Consider the following 12,067-nt stretch of genomic DNA (forward strand, 5'->3'; position numbering starts at 1 on the left):
ATCAATTAAGTCCTTTATGGCCAACTTTAGCCGGCTGGTGTTGACGTGGCATTGTTAATAAATTTTTGAATTTTATTTTTTTTTTTTTTTTTTTCTTTCTCTTTTTTTTCTTCCTTCTTCCTCTAGCCAGAGGCAAGGGCCCGCAAGGTCGACCTTGCCCAGCCATGGCAACGTTGACTAGCGAGGCTCACCCTCGCTAGTGGCCGGCGGATTGAGCCTGCGGCCGATCGCTAGGCTTGGTGGTCGGCTAGAGGAAGAAGGAAAAAAAGAAAAGAAAATTAACAAATAAAAAATATTATTAAAATTTGGTCACGTTAGTGCCGGCTACACTACGTCAACTATTTGTGGCCAAATTTTGCCGAAACGATTGAACTGGCACAAATACAAAAGGTTTAAGATTGAATTGGCACAATTACAGTAAATTTTAAAAAAATTTGGTAATTTTCCCCACACAAATGCATGCGGACTACCCAGATTTTCGGCGAGGCTCTGGTCACAAGATGTCACGCTCTACCCCATGATCACTTTGAATTGGAGAAAACATGATTGAAATTGACGTGATTTATTACATGCATCCAAGCCAAATGCCTAATAACTCAGTAGTAGCTCCTCGGGGATGCCCTTCGGTATTCTCATATCATATGTTACAATGGTTATCAAATAATTCCACAAACAAATTTGGCACATGACTTGCAAGATTTATGGTATTTCATGATAGATTTTAAATGTCAAATTTCCGAGTTTGATTGAAAAAAAAAATTGAAGATGAATCGAGATGCTCCAACTTATGGTAAAATGATCAACATGAGAAAACCATTCTCTCTTTCTAATTCTCTTTGTTCCTAACTTTCACTCCCTTTATTTTTTTTCCCCGTGATACAATCATTACGTGACCACCATCATTAACCCACAATTCTACAGCTTAATACATCGCCTTGTCATTGAAATTCGGTCTATGTGGAAAGACCGGTTCACTAGAAAATATTGGGTAGACCAGTCTTGCCCGTAAGTGGTAGGACACTCCATTCAGCTCTCGCCCCGTGCCTAGATGGACCCCCTTGGGCAGTCCGATTTCTCTTCTTCTTCATCGTTTCTTCCTTTCGCCAAAGAGACTACCTCTTCATCGTCTCCTCATCTTCATTCTCTCCCCCACCCGCATCGTCAACATCGTCGACGCCTTCAACTTCCTGGACTGCCTCTCCCTTGTCCTCGCTCTTGGTAGATCCGGCGAGGACGACCCTCACCCGGGCCGTGAGGGTCGGGGCCCTCACCAAATCCAGCAAGAGTGACCCTTGCCTGTGGCTAGTCGTCGGCCACTTGATCGAGCGCTAAATGAAGTGTCTTAACGCCTATGCGGCAAGATTGGCTTACTTAATATTTTCTCATTGGGTCAGACCTCAATTCTATTTTCTGGCGTGGAGATGTGACTTCTATTGGTAGGTCTTGCTTGGGAATAAAGGATCTCGTTCGAGCCAAAATGTGCGTACATTGGATTTTGGTAGCATGAAGATTATAGAAATTAAGTAGAGTTTCGTTTCCTCAACATAAACAAATTCTCTTGCTTCAAGATATCACCAACAACTCCAGACATTTAGGTTTAGACTACAGCGGTCTCTTTCGTTCTCAGAGAAGTAATGTTCTCCCTTTCGCTTTCGCTTTCGCTTTCGCTTTCGAAAATGATATGAAGAATTCTCAACCGTCAAGAAATTAAATCCCTCACCAACATGACGAGACACTTCGTAACCAAAGAATGAATAGGCGCGAGAGGCCACGAACGTACGCTCGTGTCGCCGAATGAATTACAGTGTCATCATCGAGAGCGTGTGCAAGCTACCCGCGTCCCCGCCACCGCCGCCTTGGGCCGCCACCGATCGCCGGACACTTGCCATGCTCCGGCACACCAGACGGATGGCTCTCCTCAGCCGGGATTCGTCACGGGGACTCGCCGGTCGCTCGGAGCCGGCCACGATCTGAATCAGCTGGAACAAGAAGAGGCTCGACGCTTGCACCACGTCCGCATGGTTGGTTCTCCGGAAGAGCCCGAGGCCGAGCGAGAGCTTGAGCAAGAACGGCCAGATCAGGCCGCCGGCGAGGATCGGGGCTAGACCCTGGGAAGCGACCAGTGTGAGCTTGAGCTTTGCCAATGCCACCAAGGGCATCCCCATTTTAGAGAGAGAGAATTTGGCTGGGAATCGACGCACGGAGAGAGAATAAATCTCAGTGGAGAGCCTTCTGCGATGTCTTATGTTAATAATTATCTGCGTTTATATCCTACTTCGGATATCCAAAAAGATATAAAAACGGTTCGACTTTCCATGCCCTGGCTTTGTCCACGGCACAGAAAAGCTAATGCAGCTTTTGCTAAGAATTAAAGAGAAAAAAAAAATGGTAGCTAGTATCTCTTGAAATAATTACTCAATAAACAACACTTTGATAGTCGACATTTTATATATATACATTTTTGTGATCCATAAAATATTTATCGTCCGTTCATTTAATTTCGTAAGCGATGCAAGCGATCATTTTTAAGAAAATATTTTCGGACGTCCTCCACTTTAGCGAGCTCGGTCAATTCCTCCTAATTTCTCCTTAATTATCGCCGTGGAAAAAAAAGATGGGTACAATAATATGGTCCATGTCATGACACTTTGACGTGGCCTCATGGATACATGTGACCATCTCATTATCGTATGCTATTGGGATATTTCAACAAAATCGGAAGCGTTGAGGCATATGCCTTCTTTATAAGTTTATTGACTTTTGGGAGAAAATTGGAGGGAAAATCATTTAACCGATTCTAAACTTATTATACGGATGTCAATTCAGTTACAAACTTTCTAATTTTGCCAATTTAACCGTAAACCTTTGCTCGAAATTTCAATACAGTCATTTCCGTCAATTCTCACCGAAAAACACCAACAAAGCTGTATGTCACGTAAAATGGCCGGCAATGACGGTATCGGCAAAATTGCAAAATTGAGAACTGAAGTGGCATTCGTGCTGTAGGTTTAAGATTAACCGGACAATTTTTTCGAAAAATCATATAAACAAGAAGTTTTTCATAAACGCATTATTTTGGCCAACACATTTTTTTTTTATTTTGTCAATTTTGCCAACCATAAAAAGGAATTATCACAAAAAAAAAGAACAATACTTTGGAGTATGGAGAGGGACAATCTTCTTATCCGATCAGCGAAAACTTTTGGAGCTATATAGATTTGATGCAATATAATCCTTTTCTCGAGTCGTTACATGTTCATACAATTGCAGAGAAAGGCTGTTGTCCCGTTCTACATATAGGGGCCGACGAATGTGGCGCCCAATGCTCGGAAGAAACTTCCATGAAGCTTCGTGCTTTGCAATTGCGGATTTTTAAGGGCGCCCATGGCAACACTTCTGACAAAAAAAAAAAAAAGGTTGACTTTTCTACGTCTGCTCCCGAGCCGAAGTTAATTTTTTTTATTTATTTCTGAAGAAAAGTAAATTTCTTTTATTCTTCAAGTGGCTCCAAAATTATCCAAAAGTAGAAAAATGAAGTTACGTAACCGAATGAGTTTTTGCTCCAGAAGTACTTTTGGAGCATCAATTCCACTCCAGTAGTTACATGTACGAACATTTTGTTCCATAGAAAATTTTAGAGACAGGCCCTAATAAAGAGTGGAAAAATTATCAAAAAAATCTTAAACCTATTGTAATTGTGCTAATTCAGCCATAAATCTTTCTTTTTTTTTGTCAATTCAGCTTTAAACCTTTTGCATTTGTGTCAATCCAATCTATCCGGCCAACTTTGATTGGAAATCGTTGACGTGGCTCTGCAAGAGCCGATATAGCAATTTTTTGTAATATTTCATACGGATTTTATGTTAAAAAAATAACAAAATTATTAAAAATTACTGCGTTAGTGCCGATAGCATTACATCGGCAATTTTAGGCTAGAATTGGCGGGATGGACTGAATTAACGCAAATGTAAAAGGTTTAAGACTGAATTAGCACGAAAAAAAGATTTATGAGTGTATTGGCATAATTGTAGTAAGTTCTAGAATATTTTTTTTTTTTTGGTAATTCTCCCGATAAAGAGCAGATAATGCAGGTAATGCAGACGAGACGATCCACATGAGTTGATGGGTTGGCCAGGACAGAGAGTTTTAGACAAACTTCCCTTCTTCGCGTGCGAACCAAAATGGCTTTTGTACGTTTAGACAAGAAGAATTTTTTTTTTTTGGGGTCTAAATTTAGACAAGAAGATTGGTCGCGTACAAGTTTTAATTTTTCTTATGGTCGAAGTACAAGTTTTAAGTTAGATAGCTCCTTTTCAAATTAGAGGCAAATGTTTAGTTTTCTGTTTAAGCCGTGTTTTCCTTAAATCGGTGTTTTGATTGATTTTACAAACGGCCATGTCACCAAAGTTCACTTTAAGTATAGTTTGCGTGAGTGTCGATAACTTACAAAAAAACCAATCATGGTGGTAGTTTGAGGAAAAAAATTTCGATTCTGAATGGAGAGAAAAATGTTTTTTTTTTTCATATATTAAAGGGATAATTGCATCATAAATCCTCAAAATTGTCACGAAAGTGCAATTAAATTCTAAAACTTTCATAAAGTACAATTAAATCCTAAAATTTATCAAATTGATCTTTTTTTTAAGTCTATTCATTTACTCAGTCCAACTTGGCTAATAAAAAATGCCGACGTAGTTGATGTGCATAATAAGGAAATTGAATCGCATGGTGCACGATTGGATTCCTTTTCCTTCACTAGAAGGGATTCGAGAAATCCATCTTTTTCGTGAAAATCCATCATATTCGTTTCCTTTTGGAAGCGATGAAAGGACATGTTTTCTTTTTCGGTTCGAAAATGAAAGGATATTGAAGGCTTCGTTTATTTTGTGAAAATGAGTAATTCTGAAAAATATTTCCTAAAAAATCGATTATATCACTTATAAAAATGAATGAAAGAAAAAAATATTTTCATCTTCCACGAAAATATTTCAGATATAAATTGTTGCCGATAATGAAAAGTTTTTCATTGATTGATTATTTAAAATAATGAAAGTGATCATTTTCAGAAAAATATTTCACAAATCATTCATATTTCGCGAAACAAATGCACCCCGAAGAGTCAAAATAAGCTACCCTACCCGTTGCTCGTCATCTTCATCTTCGGCTAGAAAGGGAGACCCAAAAGCCCAACTCGGAACGAGAGAGCAAACACCCGCCGTCGGATCGGAGGTCAACGTCGAGATCAACCCCATCGGGACGGCCAGCAACAGTCTCCGCCACTCACTACGACTCCATGAACACTTAAGTTCTGCTGAACATTAAAATTAAAAGACGATCCTAGCCCCTAAATGAAAATATTATTTATTTCCATATTAGGAGCATTATCATGAATTATTGGCGGAGAAGATTGGGAGACGTATGGCTATGGCTAATGTATTGGTGACTTTTAATGAAATTCTGTATCAACTGGGGAAGATTGGGAAACGTAGTGCTGAACATTATAAGACTAATTGCTTCTGGTGACGTTCTGAATGATCGTGCGTTGATGGACATTGAAAGCAATATTGGATAGAGTATTGTGCAATGTAAACTGGAGAGCGATGTATCCTAATGCAGAGAGGCCTTTGCTTTGTCAAATATGGGGGTTGCTTGTTTAGGGGACTTACCTGAATGGAGTAATAAGAAAAGAAATTCTCCAATGCTTGTCGCCAAATTGAGTGTGGAGTAGGAGTGATCGGTTCCAGGATGGATGGTTCCCACCTTAGAACCGAGAACCACCCGCTGGGGACCGCTTCCGTAAAATGCGAACCATGAACCATCCGCTCATTCTATGAATCCATCCGAGAACCGAACCACTGGTCCAATCCGGTTCCCGGTTAGATCCTGGTTATGGTCCTACTGAACACCGACATCAATTAAAAAAGACAAGAGAACCAGTCCCGAAAGATAGTTTGGTAAAAGTAACTTTCTCAACTGCAATGTTTCAACATAAAATGAAATTCAAGAAAATGTCACCAGAGCAGTGCCACCACAAGACCAATTTCAAGACTCCAACAGAGAATTCCCTTTTACTGCGTACAGCACGTTGGTAAACAATCAACGGACTAAGCCAAAAAGTGGAAGCGCTCCCTTGCATTGAGTATGAGGTATAGAACTCAAAATCGGATCAACTGAACACTGAACAGATTTAGGCATTGAAACATTTGGGATCATATGATCCTTGGCTAACTTCCAAGGATCGCCTATTAACGTAAAGAAAGTAAATCCCCATATTAGATGTCTTACATTCACTGCACCACAGACCAGCCTTGAGGGAGATGGCTTCAAGTAAAAGGTCTGATTGGGCCGGTTGGATGGTTTTCATCCGAAATCGGGAATCGAACCGATACCCGCTGGTTCCAAAAAATTGGAATTGGGAACCGAATCGGTACCCGCCGGTTACCACCCAAAATCAACCAGTTGAATACGATTTGATCCAGTTTGGGTGGATCATGGTCTTTTTTGCTCACCTCTAATGTGGAGAAAGGAACCTCAAAGTCTTATTAGATGGACTTAATTGGTTTTAGGACTCAATTGACAAAATAAGGCCTTAGGACAGAAATGACAAGCACAATAGATTTTCGACCCAAAAAAAAAAAAAAAAAAATACAATAGGTTTAGGATTTTTTTAGTAATTTTTTTTATAGCCAACTCACGTGCTCAATACTCATGTCTTAGAAATTATATATATTAGGCCTTTTTTTTTTAATGATTCGATAATAACGTAAGATAAAAGTTTGATACTAGGAACTGCCTTCAAATTCGCTCGGACGAGAATGCCAAGACGTCAAATTCGAATTGGCATCGACAAAGAGGATCGTGGCATCTTATACCGAGTTTATAACACGCTATTTCTATCTCATCATGAAAGAGATTTCAAGCCACATAATAATTCACCTAAGTGATTATAATCTCTCTATGTCTATGATGGGATTAAATTGAGTTGCACACACCTGACTTGTGGTCCTTTCAATTTTAGAAAAATACAAGAAAAAATTCAAAAAAAAATCAAAAATCAAGTCTGGCGCACCGGCCATGCCTAACAATATATTTTGAAACCCAAAAATATATATATTTCTTCCATAATTTTTTGAAAATTTCGTAAATTACTTTCCATTGAAAATAGCCGAAAATCGAGAAAAATACCAAGTTCATTAGGATCTGAAAAAAATAGTCGTTCGTTTTATTTTAATCCCAATTTCACTTTGGAAACTTCGGTTTTACAAAAATCGATTCGGATTATGAATGATTTTACTTCAGTTTTTTTCTGTTGTTTTACCTTGCACTTACTGCTAGTGGGACAGGACACTATGGACCGCACTGAATAGCTATTTTCAGTAAATGACCATTAATCAAATCTTATCTCGATGGATGGCCTAGGTTTAGCAATTCTGTTTCTCATTGCATTTGTTCATCTTTTCTTTTTCTTTTTTGGGCTCGCACATTAGCAGTTGTCGGTAGGAAACTTCATAAACAAGGAAAATCTGCAAAGTTCCCTACATTTTGCACTAATTCATCGTGAACTTGGAGAGCCTCGGACTCAACGAAGTCGATCTCGTGCGCTATGCCGGCTTTCTTGATAATGGGTAAACCCGTTTCATATGCGATGCGATCCTCATCTGTGTACTATCTGCAGCAATATGATTGTTACGGGAGCAATCCGATCAGATTCTCATTATCAGAAGGAAAAATTCAATGGTCCGTTGTAGCATTCAGACGTTTCAGCTGAACTATCATCAACTGACCTGCATCCGGTGCAGTGCCCATCCCGGCCCTGAGCATCAGCAAATTAATCGCTTCTTGGGTTTGATCTCATGTAATGAACACCAAGCAACTGTTAGCGTTCGATAAACACGACCGGGAGATCACATCCTTCTTCCTCGATGGAAGCGAAAAAGACTAACAGGAGGCGGCATCAATCACATGAAGCGGTGACTTCTCCTAGCTCCTTAAGCTGTTCCAGTTCACGTGGGAAGACGCTTGTGTCCAAAATGTACTGCCAAATTTGAGCACATGGATGAGAGCAAAACATTAAGGAAGCATTGGCAAATGGCAATAGAAGAGAAGGTAAACAGTCCTAGGTATCAAGCAGAATGGGTTCGATTTCGTATAGGTTGTTCGGTCCCACAATGACTGCATTTGGCAAATCCCAGAATGGCTGCTTTCTACAGGATTTTTCGGAGAGCTGCAGTTAGTCGGGCATGTTGAAGCTGAGCGCACTTGCTAAATACCATTCAAGCGCAGCAAACAACAGCACTGGAAAAAGAAAGAAAGAAGGAAAGAGGATGTTGAGACAATTGGTAGTGTACCTGATACAATTCCTTACTTTGCAATAACCCCTTGTTGGAGCTTGAGTACACTATCGTTTCCTCTTCCAAATTTTGCTCTCCTTATCGAAATTGCAGATTTGTTGGATCAAACCGCCTCGACATCAAGGAAACGACCTTCTGGTATATCGCGGATATTTTTGATGAAATATGACCTAGAATGCAGTTCAGTCCATTAATACCTAAGTTCTAACGGTATTACAGTTTGGTGGTGTGGTTAGTTGATGGTTATGATATCACAACCATCAAAATCTCCCTGGTTATATATTGTGAACAGGCTCACTCATTCTATTTTCTGCATCATCCAACTGCAGAATCGTTTTTGAGGCCACAGGTCATCGAGTACGCTTCAAAAGAGCCCCTTTCCCGACTCAAATGCACGTCTTCCGAGAGCATCATAAAGATGCTTTCTATTATTATCCAGGTTCGAGGACAATAATGCAAGAACAAGGACAAAAGGGCTAGTCCTGCACTTTAAAATCACATGGTTCGGCAGATTGTGCAACTGAGATTCCTGGTAGTTGACCGCTAGCATTTGCAGAACTATGAAGTATCCTTGTTATTGTAACTAGACTCAGTCTGATTGAATGTCAAAGCATTATACCTATCCATTCTCTTCCATTTCTGTGTTCTCTTCATAGCATAGTACAAACTCTTACTGAGTCAAATTTCCTGTGATATCCAGAAATGACCCCGAGTGACCACAGGTCCACGATCGACAAACTTTGATGTTTGTTATTTCTAGGAGACGTACGTATGATTATCATGGAAAGTGATCTTCACTGCGCAACAAGGAGTATACTTGACTAATTAAAATGCCCCCTCTATAGAAAGCTGTAACTTAGATGTCAGAAACTTGCCTAACTTATTGAAGCTTCGAGAACTGGCTGCATGGTAATGCCTTATTACCCCCCAGGAATTGAGGGAACTGTTAAGTTTTTTTGAGATACTGTTAATGCTGACTAATCTGGTGTTTTAAAGACAAAGGGTCAGTCCCCCACTTCAAAACACCATGGTTTGGTGGAGTGTCTAACTGAGGTTCCTTGGATTTCACCAAGAGCAATTGTATGACTATGTAATCTCCTTATTATCGTAACTAGACTCGGTCGAAAGAAAAACACAATGCGAGGAAATAAACTACGTATTTCAACATAGGCACCGTGTGCTCTGAGAAGAAATTACTCGTCAGTGTCGTTATAGAGGCCACGCACACTCAGGATGATTTCAAGAACCTTTTTTTTCCCTCCCTTTCAGGATGAGCCTTTTTTTGACAACAACAGCATCATAATGATGTTTTCGATTATCATCTTTCTTTTCGAGGAAATTATCAACAACAGTTATAGGGCGTAATCATAGGGCTACATTAGAAACTGGTGGTATTAAGCTTAGTGTTATCAGGTGAAAAAAATTCTTGAACAGCAATCATCTGCTCTAGGAACTTTCCCTGGAAGTCATCTGACACTGGGTTTGCTCAAAGAAAAAAAACTTGAAATGCACTAATAGGTTGCGAGACTATTCTCTGCCGACTCTGTTTGTATTTGGACCGTTGATCAAACAAATTGAAGGCCGTCTATGTCAGACATAATTTGTTTGCAGATAGCCGCAAAGTACGTAATTGAGAAAAGAAAATCAAGAGTATGGCAATGATTTTGTTACAGTCAGAGTAATCAGATTGCGCTCATCTCAATCTGTTCTTTTACCCTTCATGGTATGTTAGTGAGACAGGACTCTGCTGTGATGTTCTGCCTAACTGCAATTAGTTCTCTTGCCCTGGAAGCAAGAACTGGGCAGGATAAGATGTTGCTTTGTGATAGTTTCTCCGTCAATCTGTTGCTTGACAGGACCCTGTAGAGAGTCACCACATTTATTTGGGATAGATGCTCTCATTTTGAAAAAAATGAATCTGTGGATGACTTCAATACAACATGTGACAAACTCACCTTAAAAAATGAAAAGGCACTTGAATAAGATTTGCCGACGCCACGACAAAATAACTAGAACATTTGTATCAACAATATTTACTAATCATCATTGGTAGCTCTTTCTGATGACCACACCAATCTTAAACATATTCGTAGATGTCGTATCTATTGCAATGGACCAGATAACGACATGCCAAAGATATGAGAAGTGACAGGTAATGCGATCTCCTCTTTAAAAGAGTGAATTATGCGGGGGTAAACAGATGAAAACTTAGTGAAGTCGCCTGCAGATGGTCATCGCATCACCTATCGAAGCATGACAGATTTGGATGCCAGCATCATTGGCGAGTAGATTGTCGAACTCGATCGGCAGCTTTCGACCCTCCCTATATTTCTCTCCGACCGCATCTTCTGGCATCGCAACAGTTCCTAGCCAGAGGGTGTTGTTGTAGATGACTAATCCACCCACTTTGACCAGTTTCATCAACGTCTCATGATAATTCAAATAGTTGATTTTGTCCGCGTCGACAAAGGCAAAGTCAAAGCTCCCCTCATTATCAAGCTGCAATTTGTTTCATTATGCCAAATCCCCATCAGATACACGTAGTAAATAGAGCCCGCCACAATGTATAAAAGAAAATTCTTCCAGAACATATGATGCATTAGGAGCAAAACGGCAAAAACTAGGAAAGGCCTACAAATGACCCCCATTTTCCGTTAAATCCTCCAGAACTGGGAGAGCGTCAGAGTTAATGAAGTTGACCTTACACTCTACACCGGCCTTCTTGATAGTGGGAAATCCCATTTCATATGCCTTGTGATCGACATCTATGGCTATTATCTGCAGCAATTGTAATCACATGAGCAATTTAATTAGATTCTTTCATAATAAAGCGGGATGAGTGATCGGAGACCTTTCCATCCTCAGGAATTGTTAGGGCAGTGAGTAAAAGAGAGTATCCGGTGAAGGCTCCAATTTCAATGGTCCTTTTAGCATTGATAAGCTTTAGTCGGATTGCCCATCAATCGACCTGCATCTGGTCTAGGGCCCATCCAATAGCTGAACGTCAACAGATAAAAAGAAGGAAAATTTATATCCCTTGTCCACTGATAGGGGGAAATATCCTCCTGGGAATATTCTTAAATCGAACGAACGGTTATAAGTCATGGTCGGTGACTGTATAATAATTTTGCGGACACGAAGCTAGAAAGAGAACGAGAGACCTTGGATGGCTTGCGGAAACTTCTCTCAGCTCCTTAACGGGCTCTGGTTCATTTGGATACACACTTGTGTCCAAAATGTACTGCGAGATCAAACATATGCATGGAAGCAAAATTTTAAGAACCAATTGACAATATGAGAGAAGATGATGAATCCTACACATTAGCCGTATTGGATTCAATTCATATTCAGCTTAACCTATTAGGATCGGCCTGGAGAAAGATCGGCAAATTAACCCCGGAATGGCCTACTTTTGTCAGAATCAAAGGGTTGGATTTTTAAGCCAAGCTAACTTACCATTTGACCGAAAAGAGGGAAAACAATGGGGATGTGAACGACAATGAAAGGGAGTACCTGATACAGCTGCTTACTCTGCAACAACGCCTTGTCGTAATGTAATGCTGCTTTCATTTTCTCTTCCATTCTTGCTCTTTCCTTAGAATACCACTGCCTTCACATCAAGTAAGTGACCCCAAAATGACCATATGTTCCCTGCTAACAAACATGGATTTTAGCGATATCTCGCTGCAAGGGATCTCCTCTACTGATTAAAATGC

General features: G+C 40.1%; 1 pseudogene; it reads right to left on the reverse strand.

The window, feature by feature from the left end:
• Positions 1-10,559: 10,559 nt before the first annotated feature.
• On the reverse strand, positions 10,560-11,933 carry LOC115729022 (annotated as a pseudogene).
• Between the last annotated feature and the right edge of the window lie 134 nt (positions 11,934-12,067).

This window comes from Rhodamnia argentea, chromosome 3 (assembly GCF_020921035.1).
Source record: "Rhodamnia argentea isolate NSW1041297 chromosome 3, ASM2092103v1, whole genome shotgun sequence".
Lineage (NCBI taxonomy): Eukaryota > Viridiplantae > Streptophyta > Magnoliopsida > Myrtales > Myrtaceae > Rhodamnia > Rhodamnia argentea.